The 18,760-nt window shown below is 49.6% G+C and overlaps 1 protein-coding gene across 2 annotated transcripts in view; it reads right to left on the bottom strand.

Moving 5' to 3' along the window:
• The window catches only part of NDUFAF6 (NADH:ubiquinone oxidoreductase complex assembly factor 6), a 121,021-nt gene that overhangs the window by 72,248 nt on the left and 30,013 nt on the right, over positions 1 to 18,760 (bottom strand). The gene's annotated exons all lie outside the window — the stretch shown is intronic.

Here is an 18,760-nt window from a genome sequence, read left to right as displayed (position 1 = left end):
GGACAAAGGGTTTCCTGTCGAGGGCGGTGTTCGCACCGTCCCAGACAGGGTTTGTGTATTCTGGGTAGGTAGGGCTTTGCGAGAAGGTGACTGCGGAGTGGCACCCCGGTGCTCACTACGCATCTGCCGGTTAGAACCAGTTCCAGGGGCACCAGCCCTGGCCTGGGGAAAGTCCGGCAGGGGAGAGGGGTGTAACTACCCCCCTTCCTGGTCCCACCCTTAGGGCAGGACCTAGTCATGTACCCACCCCTTTCTTTAGAATAAAGGCCGGAGCGGGGACCCTTCCAAATTAGATCATCTTTGAATCAAGAATACTTTCTACGAAAGGACTTCGAGACTCTTCTCAAGATTTCTCCCTTGTGACTAAGGAGTAGTCACCCTGCATCAGCGGGCACCATCTAAGAACTCTGCGGTTTGCTGTAAGTCCTTCCTCAAGGAATCCGACGGCCCAGCTCGACGAGAACCGGCTTCCCTGGCACCTCTGACCTCTACCCACGTCATCAGCTCAGCTGTGATCTGTGGGTGCGACGAGACCTCGAGGGACCGGCCATCATCAAAACCTGCACGCTTTCTTAACCAGCACGACCATCGAAGTAATTCTATGGTGAGTGCTCTGGGGTCCGAGAAGCCCCGACCCTGAGCCGCTCCAGCACCGAAGTGCAGTCTCCCAGCATCTCCACGATCTGCGTGGGGCCCTTCTGCTCGCTGCTCAGCACGTTGTCTGGTCACTAGCCGCTGGCTTGTGCCCTTCTGTGACGACATCCGACAATCAACACTGCTGGTCTGGTTGCTCCAGACTGGCCCTTGCTTCCATCTTTGCGAGAAGCACCCCGGACCCTCCTGGTCCACTCACGACGCCATCTTAGGCCCACCACGTGGCCCTGAGATCTGCCAAGGCTTGTTGCCCCATCCTGGGCCCAGCGACGCCGACAGCATCATCCTTCGTGGGACAGCTCGCACCTCCACCGTGGTCGCCGACAACGCCTCCTGGTCCGTGAGACTGCAGAGCCTAGCGTCGCCCACTCACCTGGCCGAGGTGACGGCCAACCGGTGCCTTCCTGGTACCCTCTGACTACTGGCTAGTAGTACGAACTTGGTCCCCTCTGCTTTCAGGTATCATCAAACTCTGATCCAGGCTTGGATCTCTACGAACTATTCATCACTGGTCGCCGGCCAGCAACTCCTTTTCTTCCGGCTCCTGGCTCGTCAGCGAAGACCCCGACGCCTGTAAGACTTGTGCCGCCGCAGCCCTCGTGGCTAGGTAACTCGGCATTTCGGTGCCTGCATAGCCTCTTTACTCTAGGGTCCCGAGTCCCTCGCTTCCGACTTGCCTTATCGGGTCCGCCCGAGACCTTAAACTTTCCGTGTCCTCGGACACTTGTTTTAATTGTGCACTTGAAGTATTTTCCTAAGAGATTTGGTTTGTGCTTAGTACCCTGTCCTCAAAGAGTACAGGGCTGTTGTGATTCTTAATAAATATACTGTTTATTTTCATAACACTTGTGTGGTGTCCTTTCACTTGGTGTTCAAGGGGTACGTGATGGTATAACAGCTGGCTTAACACGCCCTCTCGAGTCTTTAGCCTTAGACTGCTCGTATCCACGCTACTAGGATAGCTGGTCTATAGGTTGACTTACAACCAAACACCATAAGGGTCGTTGGAACGATACATAGCGGTCGCTAGAATAGCGAACGTTGCATATCGGGCCAACTTCTCACATTGGTGAGCAGCGGTTGGGATTTGAGCTTGCTGTTGTTTTACCACACGTATCCTAAGAATATCTTGTTGAAAGATCACATAAGTACTGTTAGTACATATAACTAAAGCTTAGAATACTCTGAGTTCTACTGAACCAGCTGTTGCAGCTCCTCAAGGCTTAGCACACCTTGGCTGCAACTCTTAGCAAGGGAACAGTAGGTAAACACATAGTGTAGGTAGGTGCATCACTTACACCACACTAGAAACAGTATGTCGGACAAAGGAGGAAACTCTGAGTCTCCCCTTGTGTCAGTTGACCCTCCACAGGTCATCCCTTCGAGATATACTGTGCTGAGCTTCAAGGAGTTAAGACAAGTGTGTCACTCCAGGAAGATCAAGCAGGGGTCTAACCCCACAACGTCCTTTCTGATTGGTCTCTTGGAGACTTATGATGCCAGAAAAGCTGAGATCCTTCCCAGCTCTTCTAATCCAGAAGGAGACATGCCTCCCCTCGAGGGAACCAGAGACGATCCTGACCTCATTCACCTCGCAACTGAGAACGAAGATGTGGAGGATGATGAGGATGAGGATCCCTCTGGGGATGAGGCAGATAAGGGACAGGTAGAAGTCGTCAGACTAACCCGGTCCAACTTAAGCAAACATGATAGTGGTACTGGGGGACCCCCAGCGCTACTGTCAGGTCAGCTTAACATTGGGAATGGACGAGCCCGATCTCTGTCGAGAGACTCTGGCAGATCCCTTCAAACCAATGGCTCTCACAACTCTTCTCAAAGAGGGATGACGTCCCCTCAGAGGAGAGTGTACGAAGCTAAGGAAAGGGCAGCTAATCTGAGGATTGAAAGGGAAGAACTTGCCCTGGCCAAAGAAAGGCTTGCCTTTGCTAGAGAGCAACAGTTAAGTGGGGTAGTCCCCACTGGTGGCAGCATTGTACCTAGCAATAGGGAAAGGAGTTTTGATACGAAACACCTTGGGAAGATAGTGCCCCCCTTTAAACAAGGGGACGACATCCACAAATGGATTACTGCTTTGGAGAGGGCCTGCACTGTGCAAGGTGTTCCCCAGAGTCAGTGGGCAGCTATCTTGTGGCTCTCCTTTGAAGGTAAAGGAAGAGACAAGCTCCTCACCACAAGGGTGGAGGATGCTAACGATTACCAAGTCTTGAAAAATACACTCGTTGAAGGGTTCGGCCTAACCACTGAGCAGTACAGGGTGCTGTTCAGGGATACCCAGAAAACGCAGTCTCAAGACTGGTCTGACTTTGTCGATTGTGCCACTAAGGCTTTTGAGGGCTGGTTGCTGGGCAGTAAGGTTACTGATTACGAAGGATTGTATAATTTGATGATGAGAGAACAAATTTTAAACAATTGTCAGAACCAGTTGTTGCATCAGCATCTTGTCGACTCGGATCTGACCTCTCCCCAAGAATTGGGAAAGAAGGCAGACAGATGGGTTCGTACAAGAGTTAAACAGAACCAGGGCCAGAATCAAGGTGGTCAGAAGAAAGCAGACCAGAAGGGTAAAGATTCTAAGGGGGAACAAAATGACCAGAAGTCTTCGACAGGTCCCCAACAACCCAAAGAGGGTGGGGGTCAGGCTCCCCAAAAGAAGAAAGAAGGCCAATCCAAAAGATGGTGCCAGTACTGTAAAAGTAAATCTCACTGGTTTAGTGAGTGCACCAAGAAAGGAGGAGGGCAGACTCCTGCAACTGCAGCCCCTAAGGCACCTGTGCCCCCTAGTACAGTCAGCAGTGGTAGTGCACCTCCCAAGGGTTTAGTAGGGTTAACCCTGGGTTCTGAGGGGCGTGACAACTTAGTTGGCACACTCACTCAGGCTGTCCTTGTCAGTACAGGGGACGTGGACGTGTCCCCTGACATAAGTCCCAATACTTTGGGCAAATACAGACAGACGCCTTTCATAAATGGAAAGATGGCTCAGGCCTATAGGGACACTTGTGCCAGCGTCACCATGGTGACGCCTAACTTTGTGGACCCTGGACAGATCATGCCAGGTACAGAATTCCTGGTGACCAATGCAAGCAATGTCACTACCAATCACAGTATGGCAATTGTAGCTTTCTCCTGGGGAGGGGTAACTGGCCAAAAGAAGGTTGTAGTTAGTTCAGACCTCCCAGTGGATTGTTTGTTGGGCAATGATTTGGAGTCATCACAATGGTCAGAAGTGGAGCACCGGACTCACATGGAAATGTTAGGTTTGCCAGCACATGTGTTCGCTGTGACCAGGTCACAGGTCAGGAAATGCCCCAGTGAACAGGTGCTGGATCCTGGAACAACGGACCAGACACCTCCCAAGAAAAAGAGCGGTAGGGTCAAGGCTGCGCCTTCCCCCTTGCCCCAGGTCGTGGATCAAGTCTCAGAGGAGGCTGACCTACAAGAATTGAGGGAAACTGAGCCTAGGGAGTTCGAACTTGATCAAGTTGAATTCTTGGGTTCAGGGGGACCCTCAAGAGAAGACCTGGGGAAGGACCAGTTAGACTGCCCTTCTCTTGAACCCCTCAGACAGCAGGCTGCTGCTGAGGCTGCTGGGAACGCCACAGGTACCCACAAGGTATACTGGGAAGACGGACTCCTGTACACTGAGTCAAGAGACCCCAAGCCTGGCATGACCAGGAGGCTGGTTGTACCCTTGTCTCAGCGTGGTTTCCTACTTACCTTGGCCCACGAGATTCCCTTAGCAGGTCACTTAGGCCAGACAAAGACGTGGGACAGGCTTGTCTCACACTTTCACTGGCCTCATATGAACGAAGATACCAAGGAGTTTTGCCGCTCCTGTGTCACTTGCCAAGCCAGTGGTAAGTCAGGTGGCACGACAAAGGCCCCCCTTATACCAATGCCTGTGGTGGGGGTGCCCTTTGAACGGGTGGGGATCGACATCGTCGGTCCCATGGAACCACCAACAGCATCAGGGCACAAGTTTATACTGGTGGTAGTGGATCATGCCACCAGGTATCCTGAAGCTATTCCCCTTAGGACCACTACAGCACCTGTTGTGGCAAGAGCCCTAGTTGGAGTATTCTCCAGAGTGGGCTTCCCTAAGGAGGTCGTCTCCGACAGAGGTGCAAACTTCATGTCGAGCTACTTAACTGCTATGTGGAAGGAATGTGGTGTCAACTACAAGTTCACTACACCCTATCATCCACAATGCAATGGGCTTGTTGAGAGATTCAACAGGACCCTGAAAGGGATGATTCATGGACTACCGGAAAAGCTTCGGCGTAGATGGGACGTCCTGATCCCCTGCCTCTTGTTCGCCTACAGAGAAGTCCCACAGAAGGGGGTTGGCTACAGCCCTTTTGAACTTTTGTACAGGCATCCTGTAAGAGGACCCCTGTGTTTGGTGAAGGAAGGATGGGAGAGACCTCTCAAAAAGCCTGCAGCCAACATAGTGGACTATGTGCTTGGCCTCCGCTCGCGGATGGCTGAATACATGGAGAAGGCATCTGAAAACCTTAAGGCCAGCCAAGAACTCCAAAAAGCTTGGCATGACCAAAAGGCTGTCTTGACTGTTTACCAGCCCGGACAGAAGGTGTGGGTGTTGGAGCCAGTGGCCCCAGCAGCACTCAAGGACAAGTGGTCCGGGCCCTACACCATCCTGGAGAAAAAGGGAGAGGTCACCTACCTGGTCGACCTGGGAACTCCCCGGAGCCCCCACAGGGTGCTTCATGTCAACAGGCTCAAGGCATATGTCGACAGGAAGGACATGAGTTTGCTCATGGCCCTAGATGAGGGACAGGAAGAGGAGAGTGACCCTCTCCCCGACCTGCTCACTCAGAATCCTGACGATGGATCGGTCGATGGTGTTGTCTTTTGTGGCAGCCTCTCCGAACATCAACAGAGCGACTGTAAACAGGTTCTTCAGTCGTTCAGACATATGTTTTCTCTAACACCCAGTCAGACCAATTGGTGCACCCATGAGGTCGACACTGGTGACAGCTTGCCCGTTAAGAGTAAGATCTACCGGCAGCCTGATCACGTTAGAGACTGCATCAAGAGTGAAGTGCAGAAAATGTTGGAGCTGGGAGTCATTGAACCCTCGGACAGCCCTTGGGCTAGTCCCGTAGTTCTAGTGCCGAAACCTCACACCCCGGGCGGTAAGAAAGAGATGAGGTTCTGCGTAGACTACAGGGGTCTCAATGCAGTCACTAAGACTGACGCCCACCCGATACCAAGGGCAGACGAGCTTATCGATAGATTGGCTTCGGCCAACTACTTAAGTACGTTTGACCTGACAGCTGGGTATTGGCAAATCAGGTTAGCTGAGGACGCCAAGCCTAAGACCGCATTTTCAACCCCTGGTGGGCATTATCAGTTCGTGGTGATGCCCTTTGGTCTGAAAAATGCACCTGCCACCTTCCAAAGGTTGGTGAATCAAGTCCTTACTGGGCTGGATGACTTCTGTGCGGCGTATCTTGACGATATTGCTGTCTTTAGCTCCACCTGGGAGGATCACCTGGTCCACCTGCGGAAAGTGTTAGAGGCTCTGCAAGCGGCAGGCCTCACTATCAAGGCCACCAAGTGCCAGATAGGGCAGACACAGGTTGTATACCTGGGCCACCTTGTAGGTGGAGGCCAGGTTCAGCCACTGGAGAGCAAGATACAGTCAATCAGGGACTGGGCTCCTCCAACCACCCAGACTCAGGTTCGAGCTTTCTTGGGCCTGACTGGATACTACCGGAAGTTTGTCAGGAACTTTGGTTCCATCGTGACACCATTAAACGAACTGACAAGTAAGAAAATGCCAAAAAAAGGTTCAGTGGACAGCGAGCTGTCAAAAAGCATTCGATGACCTAAAGCAGGCCATGTGCACGGCGCCTATCCTTAAGAGTCCGGACTACTCCAAACCATTCATTGTCCAAACAGATGCTTCTGAGTTGGGTGTGGGAGCTGTTCTTTCTCAACTGAATTTTGATGGTCAAGACCAGCCCATTGCTTTTATAAGCAGAAGGCTGACCCCCAGAGAGAAGAATTGGTCAGCTATTGAGAGGGAGGCCTTTGCTGTGGTTTGGGCCCTGAAGAAGCTGAGGCCATACTTGTTTGGCACTCACTTCAAGATTCAGACCGACCATAAGCCCCTCTTGTGGCTAAATCAGATGAAGGGTGAAAACCCCAAACTGCTTAGGTGGTCCATTTCCCTACAGGGGATGGACTTTACAGTGGAACATAGACCTGGTACTGATCATGGCAATGCCGATGGGCTCTCCAGATATTTCCACTTAGAACAAGAAGACTCACCTGGTCAAGGTTAGCTTATTGTTCCGACGTTTGGGGGGGGGTCATGTAGGAGAGTAGGGTCTGCAATCCTATGATCACCCAGATTTTTTGCTTTTGTTTCACTGGTTTACGACTTTCTCTGGCTGTGGGCCTGCCAATCAGACCCACAGCCTGGCTGTTCTCTTTCTAAATTACGATATGTACCCTAGGTGCATTTACCAATTGGTACTGGGCCACCTTATCAGACCCCGTAACGCAGGGCATAGGTGTACCCAGGGCCGCCAGGGGCTGCAGCATGTATTATGCCACCCCTGGCTGGCCTCCTAAATTTGACACAACTGGCTGCATGACAGCTGGGGCAAAGTCGTGTAATCACCCTTTGCTTTAGGTATAGTAGCTCTATATCTAACCATACAATGGACACCCGAGTTCCTATCAGTCAATCCTATGGCAGGCCTTGACAATCCTGAAGGCAGAGTGCGTGGGCTCGTGTGAACTAGGTTCTGGCCCGAGCCGAGCCCGGTTGCAGCTTGCGGAATCAAGACCCAATGGCTGTTCCATGATAACGCGTACCACATCGGTAACTTCGGTGTCGCGTTATCAAGACATGTCGAGTAAGGTGTCATACGAATCGGGATGCTGCCCTCTCACCAACTCTGACGACGAGGTTAGCATTCCGCCCTTCTAGAGGGACACGACATGTACGTAACTGTGAACCCCGGTTAAAGTTAACTAAAGCCTCAGCTCCACAAAATGGATGCTGCCACCACAGACACGAGTCTGACCTCCTGCTGCTGGGAGTCCTTCCAGCGAGGAGAGCTTGGACAAAGGGTTTCCTGTCGAGGGCGGTGTTCGCACCGTCCCAGACAGGGTTTGTGTATTCTGGGTAGGTAGGGCTTTGCGAGAAGGGGACTGCGGAGTGGCACCCCGGTGCTCACTACGCATCTGCCGGTTAGAACCAGTTCCAGGGGCACCAGCCCTGGCCTGGGGAAAGTCCGGCAGGGGAGAGGGGTGTAACTACCCCCCTTCCTGGTCCCACCCTTAGGGCAGGACCTAGTCATGTACCCACCCCTTTCTTTAGAATAAAGGCCGGAGCGGGGACCCTTCCAAATTAGATCATCTTTGAATCAAGAATACTTTCTACGAAAGGACTTCGAGACTCTTCTCAAGATTTCTCCCTTGTGACTAAGGAGTAGTCACCCTGCATCAGCGGGCACCATCTAAGAACTCTGCGGTTTGCTGTAAGTCCTTCCTCAAGGAATCCGACGGCCCAGCTCGACGAGAACCGGCTTCCCTGGCACCTCTGACCTCTACCCACGTCATCAGCTCAGCTGTGATCTGTGGGTGCGACGAGACCTCGAGGGACCGGCCATCATCAAAACCTGCACGCTTTCTTAACCAGCACGACCATCGAAGTAATTCTATGGTGAGTGCTCTGGGGTCCGAGAAGCCCCGACCCTGACCCGCTCCAGCACCGAAGTGCAGTCTCCCAGCATCTCCACGATCTGCGTGGGGCCCTTCTGCTCGCTGCTCAGCACGTTGTCTGGTCACTAGCCGCTGGCTTGTGCCCTTCTGTGACGACATCCGACAATCAACACTGCTGGTCTGGTTGCTCCAGACTGGCCCTTGCTTCCATCTTTGCGAGAAGCACCCCGGACCCTCCTGGTCCACTCACGACGCCATCTTAGGCCCACCACGTGGCCCTGAGATCTGCCAAGGCTTGTTGCCCCATCCTGGGCCCAGCGACGCCGACAGCATCATCCTTCGTGGGACAGCTCGCACCTCCACCGTGGTCGCCGACAACGCCTCCTGGTCCGTGAGACTGCAGAGCCTAGCGTCGCCCACTCACCTGGCCGAGTTGACGGCCAACCGGTGCCTTCCTGGTACCCTCTGACTACTGGCTAGTAGTACGAACTTGGTCCCCTCTGCTTTCAGGTATCATCAAACTCTGATCCAGGCTTGGATCTCTACGAACTATTCATCACTGGTCGCCGGCCAGCAACTCCTTTTCTTCCGGCTCCTGGCTCGTCAGCGAAGACCCCGACGCCTGTAAGACTTGTGCCGCCGCAGCCCTCGTGGCTAGGTAACTCGGCATTTCGGTGCCTGCATAGCCTCTTTACTCTAGGGTACCGAGTCCCTCGCTTCCGACTTGCCTTATCGGGTCCGCCCGAGACCTTAAACTTTCCGTGTCCTCGGACACTTGTTTTAATTGTGCACTTGAAGTATTTTCCTAAGAGATTTGGTTTGTGCTTAGTACCCTGTCCTCATAAAGAGTACAGGGCTGTTGTGATTCTTAATAAATATACTGTTTATTTTCATAACACTTGTGTGGTGTCCTTTCACTTGGTGTTCAAGGGGTACGTGATGGTATAACAGCTGGCTTAACACGCCCTCTCGAGTCTTTAGCCTTAGACTGCTCGTATCCACGCTACTAGGATAGCTGGTCTATAGGTTGACTTACAACCAAACACCATAAGGGTCGTTGGAACGATACATAGCGGTCGCTAGAATAGCGAACGTTGCATATCGGGCCAACTTCTCACAGACCCCACTAGAGCAGTTAAAATGATCCGTTATTTTTCCCTCAAGTGTGTATCCAACTACTGCAGTAGTATTAAAGTATAGGGTCATTAGGGTGTTAGTTATTGCAGGATCCACCCCGAGCTCTCCCAAGGAGTTTCCAGAGTTTGCAGCAGTTCACTTGATCAAAGGCCACAGTGAGGTCCATAAAAGCTAGATACAACACCCCCGGATTAGCTATTGTGTATTTTGCAGTTATAAGGTACCGGCTAAGGCATTGATCTGTAGTGGATTTAGCGGCTCGGAACCTGTATTGTGCATCTGAAATTATTTGGTTGGCCTCTGCCCATTCGGACAGCCTGTTCGGAATCACCCGCCCCAGAACCTTCACTGTCACATCAATAAGGGATATGGGATGATAACAGTGTGGGCTGTCCACATCTCCCTTCTTACAAATTGGTACAATGGTAGCGGTAGACCATGATGATAGCATTGCTGATAAAGCTTCACTCGCTGGTAGGGGGGATTCCTGTGGGGGGAACAGCAGAAGGCGGGTGGCTCTGACCACAATGATGCGACCCCGGGCTGAGGGTGGTTGGGCGGTTCCAGACTTTGAACTGCACTATTTGGCGGCTCAGCTACAGTGGATTACCCAGGCAGTGGAGAGAGAATTTAGAGGACCGGATGGCCCGATGGGTCGGTGGATCTCATGTCATGTACTGTCCTTTATTATACTTTGCCAAAGATTGCATCTTAGGTCGTTAACTCATGAAGAGCGGACGTTGAGGTTATGCTGGAACTGGAGCCAAGCCAGGAGGTGGGATACCTCGAGCGTACATCCCGGAGATTTCTCTGGGTATGTGCACTGCCCTTCCACATGGGGGGAGACTGGACAGTGCTGGCCCGGTGGGAGGAGTTGGGAGTACAAATGCTGGGAGACCTGTACGAGGATGGCGTGCTATTGCCCTACCAGCTACTGCAGGACAGGTACAACCTTCCCAGGGGCGACTTCCTACTGCACTCAGCTCTTGTGTCAGCAATCCAACATCACTGGGGTGGAGGTTTATCGGAGCCACAGACATCGCTTGTGTGCCACTATGTAGTGATGGCAGCAGGGACCATTATAGCTATAACGCAGGGGTCTCCAAACCGGTCCTGGAGGGCCGGATCCATGCCAGATTTTTTGGATATCCCCATTGAGATACATGTAGTAATTTTGAAAATCTGGCATGGATCCGGCCCTCCAGGACCGGTTTGGGGATCCCTGCTATAACGTGTCTGTACAGACGGATGTTGAGCGAGGGGATACAACCATTGAGCCGATTACAATGGCAGTGGGAGGCGGACCTGGGTAGGGAGATCCCCGAGGTGACTTGGGCTAAGGTGGTTGAGAGAGCGTGGAAGAGCATGCGCAATGCTAGATTTCAGCCGATTCATTTCTTTGAATTGCATAGAGCGTATCTAACTCCGGCCAAGATCAATAGGTATTTTGGATTGGATACTGCCCAATGCCCACGTTGCAATTTGGTGGGGGTGGATATTCCTCATATGCTATGGAGTTGCCCGCCATTGGGAACATACTGGGAAAAAGTGGTCGACATGCTTTGTGAGGTTACAGGCAAGGCAGGCAGATAGAACCGGAGATGGGTACGTGTTTACTGCATTGGTTTCCCCATACATCTAAAACAAAGGTCACTAGTAAGTTCTGGGATTTAGGATTGTTTCTTGCTAAAAGAGAACTAATGACGCGCTGGAAATCCAGGTGAGGGCCCAGTATTGCATGCGGGAGGGCAGAATTGCTTAAATGGGCAACTAGCAAGAGCACGGTGCGTTTCCAGCATGCTAGGAGGTCCAGCAACAATAGGGCGCTAGAAACAGCAAAGGCGTGGGAGGCATTGGCGGTGTCCCTGCAGATGCCGGACGCAGAGTCTGATGGTGGTTCAGTGTTGGAGATGCCGCTGGGCACACCATAAGCAAGTGGATCATAGTGGGATCTCAGCAGTTCCAAGAGGCTCAGATTTAGGACTATGACCCTGTTAGATTCGCCCAATTAGAACGAGGGAGGAGGAGTAGCATTGACAGTAATGTTTATACAGTGTGGATTGCATTATTAGCATGATACAGGAGGACACACCAGTGGCATGGGGTGGGGAGGGATGGGGGGAGGGACTGGCTTACATATAAATGGTTACAATTCTTGGTCAGATTACTGAAACATGTGCCATAGGAGTACAGGAAGTATACCGGACCTAGAACACGCGGTGGTCAATGGAGAACGGAAAGAGGAGACGGATATGACTGGACTACATGGAGGGATAATTGAGCGAGTACAAAGTAGCTAGCTGATGTACCCAATGTAGATATAATGCTTGGAACTGACTTAAGATGTTGTGACGAACATTGCCAAATGTTTACTCTTGGGAGAAAATCAATTAAAATATATTTTTTTAAATTAAATAAAAAATTATGACATTGCTGGTACTACTGTCGCATTTAAGACCCTCACTAGGATAGGGCCCAAATCTCTGTTTTACATTGGAAAAGGTCTGGCGGGATCCCATCAGGTCCCAGGACCTTATTCTGCGAAAGATCATCAATTCCTAATCTCACCTCATGCAGAGTAAAGGTAATGGGATCAGAACTCTGTTCAGATTTTAGTTCCTGTATATGCTCCTCTCTGTGGGAATGATTATACACTCCCTCAAAGTGCGCCTGCCATTGCTCTGGTAAATATTATGGTTTAGGCCTGGTTTATTTGAGTCTTTAAAATATGGATTGTTATTGACCCTCCAGAAACGGGTAGAGTCATTTAGTTACGATGCCTCAGTTAGATCCTCCCAGGCTTTCTTTTGCAATTGCCACTTTCGCCCCTTGACAGCTTGCTTATATGTTTTATGGCAGGCCGGCACCCGACTCCTGTCTCTCTCTGTCTGTTTGAGCGCCATCTTGAGATCTCTAAGGGCCAGAGAGCACTGCCCATCACACCATCTTGGGCCATCCATGGTGGAACGGCTTGACTGTACTGTTAATAAACCGTCCACTAAGTGTGTAATAGCAATAAATGCCTGAACTATATCGTCCCCCTGCACTTGTGGGTCTAAGCATTTTAAAATCTCCTGTTCACCCATCCTAAAAAGTGAGTTATTAAAATCAACACTATCAACCTGTACCCAACGTAACCGCCTACCTTGGTCAGTTGCAGCAATCATTCCACCAGTTATCCTATTGGAAGCGGGCTGATACCAAGGTGCAGCAAGTGACATGGTCACAGGAGTATGGCCATTAAATATACTGTGGGTAATATAAATAAATGATATAAACCTCCTCACTGTGAGAGACACGACAATGAAATCAATAGATGAAGAGCAGCTTCTGCCTTTGTAAGTCGGGGGCATAGCTGCGTAGAGGTCAGGTCTAGTGTATGAGTTAGACTGTAAGTGTTTAGGAGGACACTCTCATCCCGCCCTTCCTGAGTGTGTTCAATGTGTGGTCCCTCACTTAAAGTACAGGCCGACCAGTCTCGATGAGTCACTAATAGGTTTGGACACAGATAGCAATTGAAGTCTCCCACTAAAAGTAATTTAATGTTCGACAGGCCTCCCCCCTGGGTTTGCTCCAAGGTTAGCCGATCCCTGTGAATGTAATCTAGCATTCTAAAAATTCATCTGAACCAATCGATAGGAGTTACTCATAAGTATGAGTGCTTCAACACATCAGAGTCCCACGACAGGGTCTTCCACCTACACTGTATCCGGAGGTCTACAAACACAATTAAACCCCCCCTTGCTCTCCCCGCACTCAACCTTATAGCTGGGCAGAAAAATGTGTTATAACCCTCAATACAAAAGTTATTAACTGGCTCCCACGTTTCTTGAATACATATTATATGAAATTCTCTGATGTATTGGAGCCACTGCTCATCCAAAAACATACTGGCTGAGCCAGCCACGTTCACAAGACTATCATCCACACTGCACCCACCCTGGTTAAAAGAGGGGGTGTAGTAGCCATCTCAACATTACATAGTCCCCTGTGACTTTGGTCCCTGAGCACAGAGGAGCTTCATGTTATTTCCCGGAATTGGTCTCCTCTGTTGCACATGGTTCACCACGGGGTTCGACCCAATTGTCAGTAACTCTGCCCGTTTCCTCCCCCACTTGTGGTCAAGTCTATACTGCTTAGATCCCTCAAGGGGGCAAATGCATTACGTATTGTCCCCTGCCCCGGGTAGAACCCTCTTCATATACAATAGAGCGTTGGGGTGGCACAGAGCTAAAAAGTGGCCTATAAAAAAACTCTAAGGTAATGGTTTAATACCAGATTCTACTGAATATGATTGAAGGGAGTGAGACAGGATCTTGTGGGGCAGTTTTGGGTGCCTAAGCTTGACAATTACGCTGTCTCCTGTAAATGTTTTCTTGACCCTGCCAATCCAAACTACCCTCATGGCCATCAGAATGTGCCTGTGCTCATCAATAATAAACCTTGCATATTTGCATAGCCAGTGTGTAACTTTATTAATCAAATGGTCAGTAGGCTCATCCCTTGCGCTTTTTAGTCCTGGTACCCCTGCCAGGACCACAGTATAAGGTCAACATGCTCGTGGAAGATCTATGACTGGTATGACTATCCCTACTAGACGGCCATTGTTGTGGCAGGTGACCCCTTTGGTTCGGCCCTCTGTTATGGGTTACCAGAGGTCCGGGTAGACTTATCCCCAGGTTCGCGGCCTGTGTCACAGACCCAGTTACGCCAGGGATTACTTGAGGGATCTGGGACTCTGTGTGTTTCGCTACAGAGAGGGTGGCTGGTTGAGTATCCTTAAGATGGAAATCTGCATGCCCTGGTTAAGGGGGAGAAAATGCTATCTCAATTTTACCAAGTGTGACTCTAGTGTCATCCAGAACTTTAGACATTTCATTACAAAAATTGTTCAATAGCCCAGTCACTGTTTCCACAATTTTTTTTTTCAAGGGCCCCCATAGTTCTTCCAAAATCTTGGTGCCCTTGTGTCCAAACCTACAGTGCCTTCCCCTTTCTGTGCCGGAATTATTTTCTTATTTACTTTCAGTGTTTCGTAGGAGCGGGGGGAGGAGGATGGGGGGGGCACTTAGATCCGCAACATGGGTAGAGTTCATCATAGCCCTCCTCTGTGTGTTCTGGCCCGCAGCAATGTTAATTAGGCTAACACCAGGGCTAGGAACCTCTGGATCCTCCTTTTCCTGACCCTGTCCCTGGACTCCAGCTAAAGACTTTTCAGCCGCCTGGCCCGAGAGTACCTCCAAAAGCGATGATGCAGCCCCTACCTTCCCCAGAGAAAGGCGCCTCACTGCCAGGTCTATTTCTTTTGTGATTGCCCCCACCGCATCAATAGTTCCCTTGTTTGGGTCCTGCGGGGAGCACGTAGGTGCACCTTTCCTCTTCCCCATGGTGCTCTTAACTTTTGACCCCAGCTCCCAGACACGAGGCACAATATTTACGATGATCCAGGAGGGTGAAAAAAAAAGTACTCACGCCAGCTGGATTGGCGCTCGAAGTCCTGCAATCAGCAGTCAACCACGAGCCACGTCCTTGCCTTGTAGCTACTTACCGAGGTTAAACCATGCAACGCAGCTCCAGCCCTTGGTGCCTGCTGCTGTCCCGTTGCCATCCTGCTTGCATGGAACCAAGAGAGTTGGCCCCGCCCAGCAACAGTCGGCAGCGGACGGGCGCAGAACTCTATGGGAGCCCTGGGCCAGTTATACACGCCTCCTGGCACAGCGGAACTGGTGGTGGCAGTGTGCAAGCCACGTTGCGTGCTGGGGCTTGCAGTCCTGACCCCCTCCTGAGGGAAAAACAACAACGAACGGTCTCCCACGCTGCGAGAGCCCTGGGCCTGTGTTACGCGCTTCCTGGTGTGGCGGAACTGGCGGTGGCGGTGTGCAAGCCACGTTACATGCTAGGGCTTGCAGTCCCAGCCCCCTCCTGAGGGCAAAACAACAACAAACGTTCTCCCAGTCTTTATGAGATAACTCCCTTCCAGCAGTACACTGACAGTGTGAGCTTTGCCAGTTAATAAGTCAATTTAAAGAACATACACACTGAAATATTTACTTGTAAAAAGCAGCCAGGCTGTAGAAAAGTAAACCTCTAATTGAACCACTCTAAATCCTCCCTTAATCCACACCGAGGGCCCTCTATGATTATTGAATGCTGGACCCTCTACCTTACATCTGCCACAGAGGCAAGTTCATAGTCAGGTGTGCTAGGGTGGTGCTTCTCTGTTTCCACAACTTCACAGTTCTCAAAGACGGTATCTGTCAATATTCTAGGACCAAATACAGTAGTTAAACTTCAGCCCTTTGGCATGTTAAGGAGAACCTAGGATATTAAATTGCATGGGAGCATGGCAGAGGAAATAACCCTGTGTCTACTGACCCAGATGGCACCTTGAGAAATAAAACGAGAGGCCTCTGTGCAGGTTGGCTGTATTAACCTCACTGCCAGCCATGGCCGATCTTTAAGGGCAGAGGGCCCCCTCCCCCACCTTTTTCAAGCAGGAACAGTGTCTGTCAGGCTGATCAAAGGTCTGTCTGACAGACACACTCCATGGAGTGTAAGGCAGCCAGGTCCCGTAGATGCGCTAAATGCAAAGGCACCTGGCTGCCCGAGTCGAAATTTGCTGGTATGAAAATTTCACAGCCTGATGGACGAGACCTACTCAGGCCGCCAAAGTCTTTTGTGAGCATCCCCCTCATGATGAGGGGGTGTGTCACTAATCAGACTCGGTACAATCTAAGAATACTCCCTCATGCCATATTTATGAATCTACACATTATTTACTTATTTTCTTTGTTTTATCAAACTTATTTTTGTACTCTTTTGCTAAATTTACATAAAAATTAATATTGTAAACATATACACAAAACTTTACAATATATCATGTTCATGCGTCAACATCATAAACCCCTAAGTAAAGAGGCAACAAGAATCATTCCAACAAACTCTCAAACATCCATACCTCTCTAACTACACTCATACCACATTCATAGCTACATATATCTGGGACGTGGGAGACATAGGGTTGTTGTTAGTCTCCACGATCATTTACAGCAACTGCATATAGCAGGATCTGAATAGCATTGGTTGACGCTTTTCGGTGGCTTGTAGAATGGATGTGCACCACCTTCCTCAGCACCTGCCAAATATCAGACCGATATCGCTACACTCATGGGGAACAACCAATATTTCTCCATCCACAGGTATTTAAATTGAAATAACTACCCTTTTTCCCCGGATATTCGTTACCACTCTCTAAAATTATCTTCTACGCTGTGTATCGAGAAAGATATATATGCCAGTGTGTTGTCGCAAAAATGCGATCATTATACGATCGCTTAAATAGAATTTCTGTGTCCTATGTCCTTATATTTTCGCCAATCCGTAGGGGCAACATCTTTGGTAACAAGCATTGGCATAGCCAATAGGTCTCACCTTTGGGACCTTATAAGTATTTAGTTATGCTGCACAATATCCTTGGTACAACAACATCAACTGTTGCATGGCTAAACACTTATAAGGTCCCAAAGGCGAGACCTACTGGCTATGCCAATGCTTGTTTATGTATTATTTTGATTACTAGAGGTTGCCAGACAGTAGAAGCTGTCAGGGGAGACAGCACAGAATGAGCCAGGACGTTCCCAGCAAAGTATTAGATTTTAAAACGTTTTGTACTTGCCAAAAAACAGATTGAATAAAAAATAAAATCCTTGCCCCGTCTTTGCTGCTGCCTGTGCCGTATTTGATATGTAATATGTGCAGGCCTCTCCGCTAACATGTTAGTAACTAATAATATTTAAAAAAAGTAAAATTTAAGCCTGCTCATCAGACATGTAGGAGCTGAATGGCTTGTCTCCTCTCTCCTTTGTCAGGAAACGATTCTTTAAAGCACATCTAAGAAACGTTCACTGAAGGATTTTGCACTACTTCTTAAATCATAACCCAGAAATATGAAAAGGTAAGGGTTACAAAAATGCAGCAAAAAAATGCAATAGTTAGAAGTACAATTTCATTATTGTTCAGCAAAATGTCCTAATCCATGCTGCAATATCCCGGGCGGTTTGGAGAGAGAAACAGACCTTTTTTTTCTCCTGCCTTAAGCAGTTTTTCTTCATGACTGTATGACAGGAGACTAGAACCCGCAGTGCCCAACATTTACATTCTAGACTGTAAAACCACTAGGAAAATATGATTTATTGTTGTTTCTTTCCTATTCCGAGTGCTTTGCTGGGGCCTGATTTATGAGCTGAGAGCTGCCTCTCCCCGCGAGTTCTCATTACCAACACAGCCAACCCTTAAGTGACTTCTGAATTCGACACCACAGTAAAAGGCCTGTTTTCTGCAGCTGATTAGGCAGAGTTTTTTCTTTCTGAAGACATTTTCTTTTGACAATTCCTTGACATATTTTATTGCATCGCAGGTGCAAACCCAGCCCTCCTAAACAGTGAAAAATGGCCATGGCATTACAAAAAGATAGAGCATTGTGTAGGCGGCAGTGCTTTTGGGAAACAAAGGCAGATCAATTAAAAACTCATGCTGGAAACCGATACCATAATAAACACTTTCTGGTGGCAGGAAATTAGAGGATTGAGAATTGCTCATACAAAATTAAAACAAGTGGGGAAAGAGTGAATCAAAATAATAACACTGCACCTAAAGTAAACAAGAGACCAGCAGTGATCCTATATGAACCTACTGGAAAAATCAAGCGTTTCACAAAAAAACATGGCCACTATGGCATTGAGTTTCCACCACATTAAAAAAACAAGCATGCAGCCAGGCTGTTACAAAGAAGCCTCTCGGAGCAGTGAAGAAAAAAAAAAAAACAAGCGCGGGCGCGTGCTGGCAAAAGTGGAAGAAGCTGCAGCGTCCCGCGAGTGGTGTGCACGCGGCCAAGTAGCGGCAAAAGTGAAAGCAGCTGCAGCGGTGCACGCCGCTGCTAGTAACCGCATGCCGTAGGCCTTTTCACATGCACAAGCGTGTGAAAAGGCCACAGCGATTCCAAAAGGTAGTTTTCCTAGAGTAGCACATGCGTGCTGCGCTAGGCTCGACCTAAAAATGAGCACCCGAATGCCTTGAACTGATTCCAACAAAGCTTCCTTCGCCAACACAAAGTCCTTATGAGTCTCGAAAAGGAGAAATGGGTACGCAATGTCTCAAATGAGGTACTCGGACCTAGGTGCTTCAGTTTTAAGGCCTAATGTGCCCATGGCCCAGTGTCCATCAGTGACGCTCATCGCAGAATGAGGTGAAG

The sequence above is a fragment of the Lissotriton vulgaris genome, chromosome 4_1 (genome assembly GCF_964263255.1).
Source record: "Lissotriton vulgaris chromosome 4_1, aLisVul1.2, whole genome shotgun sequence".
In the NCBI taxonomy this organism is placed as follows: domain Eukaryota; kingdom Metazoa; phylum Chordata; class Amphibia; order Caudata; family Salamandridae; genus Lissotriton; species Lissotriton vulgaris.
The sequence above is the reverse complement of the archived record's forward strand: the minus strand, read 5'-3'. Positions and strand labels throughout refer to the sequence as shown.